Genomic DNA, 10,999 nt, shown 5'->3' on the forward strand with positions numbered 1-10,999 from the left:
TTAGGCTCACAGCCTCTTCTATCCACCCACCCGACCTGTCTATCCCTTTGCTGCAGGTTTCTGGGGTGTCACCCCCTGCTCTGCACTCCCCCAGTGCAGCCCAAGGCTTTTCCTCCCCCCAACCACACATCCTCTCCCCTCTCGTGCTGGATCATCTGCTTGGCCCCCTGTCCCCTCTCGGGGTGCCCTGTGCGGCGTGGCTGGGGATTGTGCAATGGCCCAGCACCAGGCTACGCAGAACGGACACCACATGCCCTGCCCCACCTCATCGGAGCTGCTCTACAGGTGCATCGGAGCCCAGTGCCCCACACCTGGGCCCTTCTGCCCCACAGGGGGTGAGCTGAAGCCCCCACCACACTCCGCAGAGGGGAGAAGGGTCAGGCCAGCCAGCCCTTGTAAGATGCGGAAATCACCACCAGGGTCGACGATATGGGGGCTGTGACATACAGAGAAACGGTTGTTGCGCTGAAAGAGGGCAGCAGAGCACACACACACACACACACGCTTGCAAACATACACAAACACATACACGAATCCAGCCACACACACACACACTTGCTAATATATGCAAACACCCGCGCAAATCCAGCCAACATCAACACAACTGCTAACAGATGCAAACACATGCACAAATCCAGCCACATGAACACACACACATGCACAGCCACAAACACAACACCCACAGCTGTAATGACATCCCCCCCCACACAAAACCCTTACAGAAAACCACACATACACAAACACATGCAGAAATCAATCCATCCATTCATCCACCCACGCATACACACTCCATCCCCATTCTGTGCACACACCTTGGGTCACTGCGACAATGAATACTTCAATTGGATGGGGGGCCCAGCACCATGGCTATTCCCTGCCCCCAGGGCTCACAGGAGGTGGATTGGGGGGGCACAGAGGGCATGATCCAGTGCCAGCCAAGGGGGGATCAGAGGTGGGGATGGGGCCGTGGTTTCTGCACCACCCGGTTCCTGGCACAGGCTCCTTCGAGGATTTGCATTTCTTGATAGTTTTCACCCCATCACCGCTTCCTGCCCAGCCCCCCTCCTGTTGTGCAAGATGGTTCGGGGGGGAATGGGAAGAACCCAGGAGTCCTGGCTCCCAGCCCCACCTGTGCTAACGTACGAGACTCCACTCTAACCCCAGCGCTGGGACTGGAACCTAGGAATCCTGACACCCATCATCCTTTCCTCTAACCACTAGACCCCACTGCCGCCCTTTTGGGGAGCCAGGACTCCTGGGTTCTGTCCCCAACTCTGGGAGCAGAGTGGGGTCTAGTGGTTAGAGCAGGAGGCGCCAGGACTCCTGGGTTTTATTCTCAGTGCTGCTGTTTGACCCTGGGCCTCAGTTTCTCCTCCCACTTTTTGGGTATGGAGCCTGTAAACTCTCTGGGGTATGGCCTGTATCTTGCTGTGTCTGAGTGGTGCCTGGCCCAGTGGGGTCTGATCTCAGCTGGGGCAGGGACTGTCTCTGTGTCTGTGCAGCCCCTGGCACAACGGGGGCCTTGATGCTGCCTTGTCAACGGCAGCGCAGAAAGCCCTAGTGCTAAAAGAAGATGTGGGGGTGGGGAAGCTTTGCAAAAATCGGTCACACCAATAGGAAACCAGCCCCAGCAGTTTGTGACTTCACTTCCCAAAATTCAAAACACACACAGACACAGAACCCTGCTCAAACCGCCCCCTTTGCCGATGCACCACTTCACCTCGTCCAGGGAGGTCTAGGCGGGAAGCTCCGTGTGGGAGCGATGATGGACGGCACCATCAAGGTAGGTTCTGGAGATGGTCCTCCAGTGTGGGCGTCTCGGCTCCAACTGGCACTGGGCTCACGCTGGGCTGCGTTCACTTCCTCTCTGTGGTGTGCGCCCCGGCTCCACAAACGCCCCCGCCCCCTGCTCTTTCCTTCTGGTACAAAAAATATCCTCTTCCTTCGTCCCAGAGAGAGACACCCACGGTGCTGCTCGGCACACGCCTTCCCCGCACCTTCCCCTCATTCCCAGGAGCGTGCAGGAAGGGAGTCATGATTGGGGAGCGCCCGTGTCCCGAGGGGAAGGTATGGGGGAGCTTGTCCCCTCCTCGGAGTATGGGGGTGCCAATAGGCACCTATGGATGGTCCCTCCAAGCAGGGCCAGGACGGAAATGGGGGGGGCCTGTTCCCCCAACATGGAGAATCTGGGGTGCAACCTTACTTAACAGATCAGTCTGTCCTTTCTCTGACTGTCCCATTCCATCTTCAACTAGCGCTTGTGGTTCATTCGTTCTTTTTCATTCCTTTCCTTCTCTAGCTTGTATGTTCTTGCTTTCTTTTTTCCCCTCTACCTTTCATGCTCTTCCTTTCTTTCCTTTTTTTTTCTCTCCCTTTATTTCTTTCTCTGACTTTCACGTTCTTTTCACTCTGTCTCTCTCGCTGGTTATTTTTTTCACTCCCTCATTTTCCTCACTCCTTCCAAGCCAAGCGAGTTCTCCTCGCACACAGATTTTGACGGGTTTTCCTCCTGATCAGCAAGTGGATTAAGCACGTCTTCAGTGGGGGTCTGGCATAGCAGGGATCAGACTGGCCGGGTGTCTTTGTGGCCGTCGGCAGTTCATGCATAGGCATGGTCTTCCCCTCCTCTGGCCCTGACCTCGGTTGCCCTGTAGCTTTGAAGCCTTCCCTTGGAGCTGTCAGCACCAGCCGCCTCTGCTGTAGGTGCCCAGAGGAGGAGAGGTGCTGGGCTCCAGCCTGGGACTCTGCCTCCCTCCTGCCTAGCCCTGGCCCTCCTTTCTTCAAGTGCCAGGTGGACAAGAGGTAACATGTGGCTGCAAGCAAAATGGCCAAACTTGTGGGCCTCATGTGAAGCAACAAGAATCCCAACCACCTGGTCAAACCACAGGTATCAGGGTAACAAGTTCTAGATCCCCAACCAATTTTGGCCATTCACCACCCAAGACCTGGCTCCAGTGGGCAAGTCACCCAGCAGGAGGGGAAAGATTTGCTCTTGCACAGCTGGAGACAGGAAAATTGAGCACTGTGAGCTCCAGGGCTTTACCACAAGCCAACACAAAGTCCCTCTGAGATTTGAACTCAGATTGCAGGATTCAAAGCTCTGAGTGCTGCCCGTTACACCATGGGACCAGCTTGTGCTGCTGTCTCTGCACATCGGTGACCCTCACGAGGCCGGCTCCTGTAAGGGACTGTTGACCCCTTCTAAAACTTAGTGGGGGGTTTTGGTTGGCTAGTTCCCAGTCCCAGTAGAAGGGGGAAGGGCCAATGGGAAATCAGGCCCCTAAGACTGACAGTCCCCAGGAGCAATGGGGAGAGGCCAAAGCTCCAAGTTAGCCGCACTGACAGGCCAGGCAGTGTAATGAGGGAGTCACCAGGCCAGGGGGTCCCATCCTCCGTGGGAGCTGGAACTGCCTGGGCCAGAGTGGGGCGGAGCTAAGGAGAGAGCAGGAGCCCGAGAAGAGCCGGGGAGCAGAGCTGCACCAGCCAGGGAGAACCAGAGCAGATCTGTGCTGGGAGCCGAGCCGCAGCAGCACAAGCCGTAGAAGCTGCCCAGGGAGCAGATCTGTGCTGGGAGAAGAGCTGCAGCAAGCGGAGCCAGAGGAGCAGCCCAGGGAGCTGGAGGCAGAGCCGCAGCAGCACTGGGGCTGGAGGTGGGTGCAGTGAGCAGCGTGGGAGAGCGAGGGGGACCCTGGGCAGAAGGCCCAGTGCAAGGAGATGCCACCCGACAAGAGATCTTGCAGGCCAGACTTTTGGGGGTGGGGGGATCATATCCCCTACATGGGGGCTGACACTGGGAACAAGGGGCCTGTCACCTAGAGCATGTGGCCACTGCCAGAGCAAGTGTCCAGCCCGTGGTGTCCCTGCAGCACAGCCAGGGCCTGGGGAGGAGGCCTGGGACATGTGAGGGAGAGACTGTGACCTGCCCTGACCCTCCAGAGACGCTGGTTGTGATCTCCCTGCACCACAGAACAGGGTGACGTGTTTTCCTTTCCCATCTTTCCTTGTGTTTTACATTGATTGCTGGGTAATAAATGGTGTTTGCTTGAAGCACACACAGTGAGGAGTGGGTCAGGGAAGTGCCCAGAGTGGGGACACTGTAGCCCTGTTCAAGTGATCATGACAAGATTGGGGGTCATCAAATCCCCCAGGATTCCTGGGCCCAGCCTTGTCGGGGTTACGAGGTCTCTGCCTCCTCCTTCCTCCTGTGCCTCAGTGCGACTAAATCTCCACACCTAGACAGCCGGTCCGTCCGCTGCACCCCAATCCCCCATGCCTGAGCCTCCCTGCCAAAGCCCTGCACCTGGCTTCAGAGAATTAAGTCTCACGTGTTGCTGGGAACTCGACTTCTTGTGCCCAGAGAGTCTCGGCCCCCCTCACCAGATGTCCTGAGAAACACAATGTCCCCCTTTTCCAAAGAAGTGCTTGGAGGGGTTTTTCTCATGTGACCAGGTGGCTTAATGGATAAGGTGTCTGAGTGTGGCTAAGAAGACTGAGGGTTCGAGTCCCTTGGTGGTTGTGTTTCTGCAGTTTTACTGTTGTGCTGAATGTCCTGCTCCTTTCAAGGCTGGAACCTCTTCTTGGCCGCTCAGGCCAATGCTCTGGCTTCAGCTAAAGCCCCGAGAAGGAGTTGGGGGTTGGGTGTCACAAAGGCTGGGGCATGAGCCCCATGTGCTTCCAGTCTCGCCTTTGCCCTTCCTGACTTGCCAAAGAAAATGGGCGGCTACCCGGGCTAGCGTGTGCGCCGGTGCTGGAGGGTACTTGCTACATAGCGTCTTCGGAGCCTGGGTGTTTCTCTGCTTCTCGCCTGCTGGGGAAAAGCCTCTTGGGGAAAAATCTCCTGCCCCACTGCAAAAGTGAGCACCGTGAATGGGAACAGTCAGAGGCCCCATCATGGGAGCTGGTCCTGCTTTCCTACCATCTTGTGATGTTGGCCACAGAGTATCAGCAGCCGCCCCGCATGCTGGTGACCTTCAGTGGGTGTTTGGCACAGCAGGGAGCAGCCTGGCTGGGTATTTTTGTGCCTGTCTGAAGGCCACACATAGGCATGGTCCTGCCCTCCTCTAGCCCCTGCCCTCAGTTGCTCTTTGGCTTTTAAGCCTTCCCTTGGAGCTGTCAGCACCAGCCACCTCTGCTCTAGGTGCCCAGAGGAGGAGAGGTGTTGCTGGGTCACTTTTACAGATGCCCCTTCCCTGGTACTGCCATTGCTCAGCTGCACAGAGGAGCTTCCATCCCCAATCCCTGCCTGTCACTGCCCAGCAGCCCTCTGGCACCATTCCTGAGGGCTGCTCTGCTTCACTCTCTTCCTGCCGTGTTGGGAAAGACAGCTCCCATCTCTCCTTGGTAAAGGTCAGGTGGGCCAACTAGGGGCAGAAGCCCAGTCTATGTTTTCCTACTGCAGAGCCCAAGCTCAGGGACTCACCTTGGGTGCAGGCACTGCTGTGCTCCCAGAAAACAAACCACCCCTGCACAAAGGGCAATGATAGGACCTGCCGAAGCCCGGGATTGAACCAGGGACCTTTAGATCTTCAGTCTAACGCTCGCCCAACTGAGCTACTTTATGATAGCAGTTTGGTCTGTTGCTTCTCTGTCTGGGATGTGTTTGTCAGCAGTTGCACACAAAAAGGACAGGAAAACGAACGGCTGCTCCACACCCCCACCAGAGGAACCCGACGCCCTTAGCTGTGGGGAGTAAGAAGTGACTGTTGGCTGACAGGGCCTGTCCCCGAGCAGCTGGAACAGCAGCTGCCGCCTCCCCCTTGGCTCCAGGCTGTGGGAAATGCTCATTGCCTGGCTGCATGGGCGGCTGCTGCTCCGTGCTCTGGAAAGCGTCTGTATTGCTCTGTCAACTCCCCGTCTTCACTGAGCCAGTCTGGTAAGGTCCCAAGTGCCCCCTCCGGCCTGGCAGCTGAGAGTCTGTGCAGACATCAGCCCCCCTGCCAGCCCCACAGGCAGCAGCAGCGCCAGCCCCCCAGCACCACAGGGGCACTCAATGCACTTCCTGTGGGGAAATGGCTCCTTGGCGTCCAGCTGCTAGAGTGAGAGCCAGGAGAGAGCAGTGTCTGGCTCACCTTGGGGGAGAGAAGAGACCTGGTGAGTGCGGATCTCCCTCAGCCTCCCCCGCAATGCTGGTCAGTTGTATTGTCACTGTGATAGTCGGTGCTTCCCTTCAGGGCCAGCCCTAGAGGGATCTGTGACAAAGCCCCCTCTTTCCACCCCAGGCCCTGCCCCCACTCCACCCCTTCCCCCAAGGCCCCACCCCTGTCCCATCTCTTCCCGGCCTGCACCTTCCTGCCCCATTCCTCTCCCTCCCCCACCTCTTCCCGTCCCTGCTTCTCCTCATCCCCTGCCAGCGCCTCCTGCACCCCACTGAACAGCTGATCACTGGCAAGTGGGAGGTGCTGAAGGGGAAGAGCAGGAGCTTGTCAGCAAGGCCTGTAGTGGGGTGCGGGGGAGCTGGCTGCCTGTGGGCGCTGAGCACCTATTTTTTCTCTATTGGTTCTGCACCTCCCATGGATTCGCTGACTCAGCTTCTTTCACACCCTAGAGAGAGGAGCAGAACCAGGGCTATGGCTGATCTATGGGGCACCAGGTGAGTGGCAGAGGCTTCAGGTGCTGAGAGTTTGCCTGACCCCTCAGGGACACAGTGTGAGGTGGTGTCCCAGGGATCTCCATGAAAGGAGCAGAACAGGATTTACTTGGGGTGGGGAGAGAATTGAGAGTGTCTCAGAGGGTTGTACAGAGGTATTGCCCGGGTGAGAGACTGGCTAAAACACAGGCCTCGCTGTAAGCAGGATTCAAACCTGCACAGGGGAACCCTATTGGATTTCAACTCCAACGCCTTAACCACTCGGCCATCACAGCTGTGAACACAAAATTGCCCCACTGCCAGAGAAACTGGTAAAGAATCACAATGTCCAGGCTTGAAGTCATCTGAACTACAGAATTCCCACCACAAACCTGGCTCCCAAAGCACAGGGGGGATTTGGGGTTTGTTCTGTTTGCTTAGCCATGTGCAGTAGCTCATGCTCCAATACGTCTGTTAGTCTATAAGGTGCCACAGGACTCTTTGCTGCTTTTACAGATCCAGACTAACACGGCTACCCTTCTGATACTCTTAGTGACACTCTCCGATGGATCCCCATCCTCCACTCACCGTGAGGTAGGTGGGAGCGGATCATTATTATCCCTACTTGAAAGAGGGAGAAGTTAAGGCTGAGAAAGGAGAATTGACTTGTCTTAGGTCACACAGCCAGCCAGTGGCAGAGTTGGGAATAGGACCCAAGAGCCTGATTTTCAAACTAACCATCAGAACTTGAATTTCACACATTGAATGACCTGAATAAAGTGCTCTCAGATGAGCTCCAGACCAACAACAGTGCACAGTAATTATTCAGCAAGTATTTGAGGAGAACTGCAATGTTAGAGAGAATCATGAACTGCTCAGAGACCATTAATGCAGCGAAGCAGCAAAATTTGTCAAACATATAACAGGTTCTGACTTATTTCCTTGGGCTTAAAAGAGAACAACAAGGACCTGAGTCTCCTCCCTGTCAATAACCCCCTGCTCAGCCAATCAGGGTAGAGACTGAGGACGGGAGGCTGAGGGTTCTCACCAGAGAGCCCAAAGGATGGCCCAGGTCACCAGTGGGGATCACTGCCCGAGCACTATTTCAGCCCCACATTTTGGGTGGACCTCCCACAGTGGGAGCTGCAGAGCACTCCCCCGCAACACACACACACATACACACACACACACACACAGAGCTCCTGGTGTTGGTAGGAGAACAGGTGAAAGGACAAAAGAAGCAAGAGACAAAGAGAAAGGAGGAAGGGATGGATGGAGGAAAAGGTGAAACAAAAAGGACAAACCCTAATGACCCCAGTGATTCTAAGGGACAAAATCCCAGGTGTGCAATAAAATTCTGCCTCTTAAGCTAGTGTTTTCCATGCCTAAAATTCAACTGTCACCAGGTGGACCAGACTGAACAGGTTTCAAACCTTGAGGAGGCTCTTACCTTCTAAACAGGGATGGTTGTTTTCTAGCAAAATCAGGAAAAGGGAAGGAGAAAACTCAAAAGAGGTTCCTCCTGGTGCTCACGTATGTGAACCCGAATACTCTCTCAGTCCTCAAAGAGAGACCTGGAGAAGGAGACTTGCTGAAGCAAAGCCACAGGGGTCTCTGAGGTTTCCCTGGCCCCTCGCCCCTGTCCTGCCTGGCTGATGTCAGCATCTCTCTGTGAGGTCACCACCTCCCCACCACCTTCGACCAATAGTCTAAGGTCCTGCAAAAGGCCTTTGTGATGTCACTGCCACACCCCTCCCTTGCTGTGCTAATGTCCTACTGCTGGCCAGGCACTTTGGAGGTTTGAGCTACTCCCTGTGGATCACCCCATTCAAGGAGCGTTCGTTCTAGGAAGCAAGCCGGCTAGACAGGAAAACATCAGATGCTGCTCCCAATGCTACACTCAGTTTTTCAGAAATTAGTCAACTTTATGGCCAGAAGAGACCATTAGAGCATCTAATCTGACCCCCTGCATATCACAGGCCTCCTGTATGACACAATAGCTACTTTTGGGGCAAACACATTCCAGAAAGGCATCTAGTATTCATTAAATGACATCAGGAGATGATGAATCCACCACTTTCCTTGGTAGCTTCTTCCTGTGGTGAGTCATCCTCGTTGTTGAATATTTGCATCTTATTTGTAATATGAATTTGTCTTTTTTCACCTTCCAGCCACTGGGTCTTGTTATGCCTTTCTCTGCTAGATTCAAGAGCCCTTTAATGCCCAATCTTTTGTCTCCATTAAGGCCCTTCAACACTTCAATGAAGTCACCTTTCAATCTTCTTTTGATAAGCTAAACAGGTTGAGCTCGTTCAATAGCTCACTAGAAGGCATTTTTCTCCAGCCCTCAGAACATTTATTGGCTCTTTGGTTATCAGACTCCTGAACTGCAGCTGTATGTGGTTCTTGTTCTTCTGCACAGCACAGCTCCTGGAGAAGAGGGATCTGCAAATGTACATTCATATGATACCTTTGTTTAATTGATGAAAACATAAATTGACACTTAGAGAATTGGAACTGATTTCAGCTGATGGACAGCTTTTTATGCATTTGGACAGTGAAATGTTGAGTGTTAACATACATATCAAGGACCCCCGTATAGCGGAGCTCCTGAACATAATGGAGAATGGAAATGAAAATGTTTTCCTTTTTTTAAAAAAAAGAAAGAAGATTATAAGAGAACACTGAAGCTTGAATCAAGGACCACTTGATCTGTTATTAAGCAGTCTACCACTGAGCTATACCACCATGACCAAAGGAGTATGGACTCATGATCTCCAGGACTTTGAAGGACAAACCCTGCTTCATCGAGGTCCTTTGCCATTCCCAGACCACAGGTGGTTTTAAAAATGGGGTTTGATTAAACTTCTTAAATGTGGTAAACACCACAGCTTGTGCACCCACCGATATAGCTTCTCCCACTGACATAGCTGCCACCTCTTTGGGAAGTGGATTAACTACACCCACAGGAAAACTCTCTCCCTTTAGCATAGAGCAGTGGTTCTCAAACTGTGAGTCAGGACCCCAAAGTGGGTCATAACCCTGTTTTAATGAGGTCGCCAGGGCTGGCATTAGACTTGTAGGGGCCTGGGGCTGAAGCCAAAAGTCTGAGCCCCACCACCCAGGGCTGAATCCCTCAAGCTCTGGTTTTGCCCTCCCCCAACTGGATAAGAGGGCACAGTGTAAAATGTTTGGGGACCACTGTTTTAGGGTGATGTTCTCAATCACTTCTATGAAGTCCAATAAAAGCTATTCCTCACCCACCTACCCCTCCATCAGGACCGACTAGGTATGTTCTGCTGCCCTTCACTCATGCAGGAAGGATAATAACATTTCATTCCACTCAATCCTAAAGTGATTTGTAACCCGCCACCAGCCAAAACTGGTCATTTTGGGAAAGTGGCCCCATCATGCTGCATAGCTAGGCAGAGTAGGTGTGTCTGTGCAAACACGGTCTGTTCCTGAAGTCTTTCCCCCAGCTCCTCACTAGATGTGAGGGGGGAGCTCATTCAGCCCCTGCTTCCGCTTAGTATTTAAAAATGGCTTATTGGCCCTGTCTCTGCTGACCTTAGATTTCTCCTCCTGTCCTTTTTTTTTACAGTTATGATGAGCTGGCCGAGTGGTTAAGGTGATGGGCTGCTACTCTATTGTGCTCTGCACGCATGGGTTTGAATCCCATCCTCATTGGATGCATTTAGTCTTCACCCATCCTTTATAGAAAACCTTCTTCCCCTTTGGTACAATGACAGATCAAACAATGGTGCTTCTTGCAAACAAAAACCTTCTCAGAAACTCAGAACTCCCTTGCTTTAAATAAAATGTCTAAAACCCAGATTTCTAAAAAAAAATAATTCTCTAGTGCTGTATTTCTTAGTTTTTATCTCAAAAGGGAACATCCTCATCTTGTCCCCCAAACACCCTGGGACCTACCCAAATTATTAAAATATCCTGAACCCAAGCAAGGCCAGAGCAGTGAACCAGAGCTAGTGTCTAGACCAAGCTGTTCTGACGGAGGCAACTCAAACATTTTCTCCCTGCTTCCCTTGGCAAGGTCTGACTGAGAAAACAAAATTCCTCAGACTGAAAATTTTCTGCTGAAACACCCATACTAGTCTGTTTGGGGACTTTGATTTGAATGTATTATTATTATTATTCTCTTCTGATTTATCTCAGTTCAGTGTTTGCCGTCCAGATGTGTTTACAGGTATTGAGTTGTGGGGGAGAGAGGCCAATTCATAATGTCTCTACCGCACTTTCATAGTTTCTTCCAACTTGCTAGGAAGCTCCTTTGCTTCAATGTGAGTCAAGCAGTGTCCATTGTCGCTGTGCTATCTCGGAGAAGCCTGCATTGTACACGGTTCCTGGGATAGTCCTTGGGAGTGTGGATCCCTTCAATGGGCCAGCAGCGACTCTGGCTCCTCCATTGTCACACCT

The 10,999-nt window shown here is 53.0% G+C and overlaps 1 non-coding gene across 1 annotated transcript; it reads right to left on the reverse strand.

Moving 5' to 3' along the window:
- Positions 1-6,779: 6,779 nt before the first annotated feature.
- On the reverse strand, positions 6,780-6,861 carry TRNAS-UGA. Its single transcript has one exon. It is a non-coding gene; the product is annotated as a tRNA-Ser (tRNA).
- Positions 6,862-10,999: the final 4,138 nt, after the last annotated feature.

Source organism: Mauremys mutica, chromosome 22 (assembly GCF_020497125.1).
Source record: "Mauremys mutica isolate MM-2020 ecotype Southern chromosome 22, ASM2049712v1, whole genome shotgun sequence".
Taxonomy (NCBI): domain Eukaryota; kingdom Metazoa; phylum Chordata; order Testudines; family Geoemydidae; genus Mauremys; species Mauremys mutica.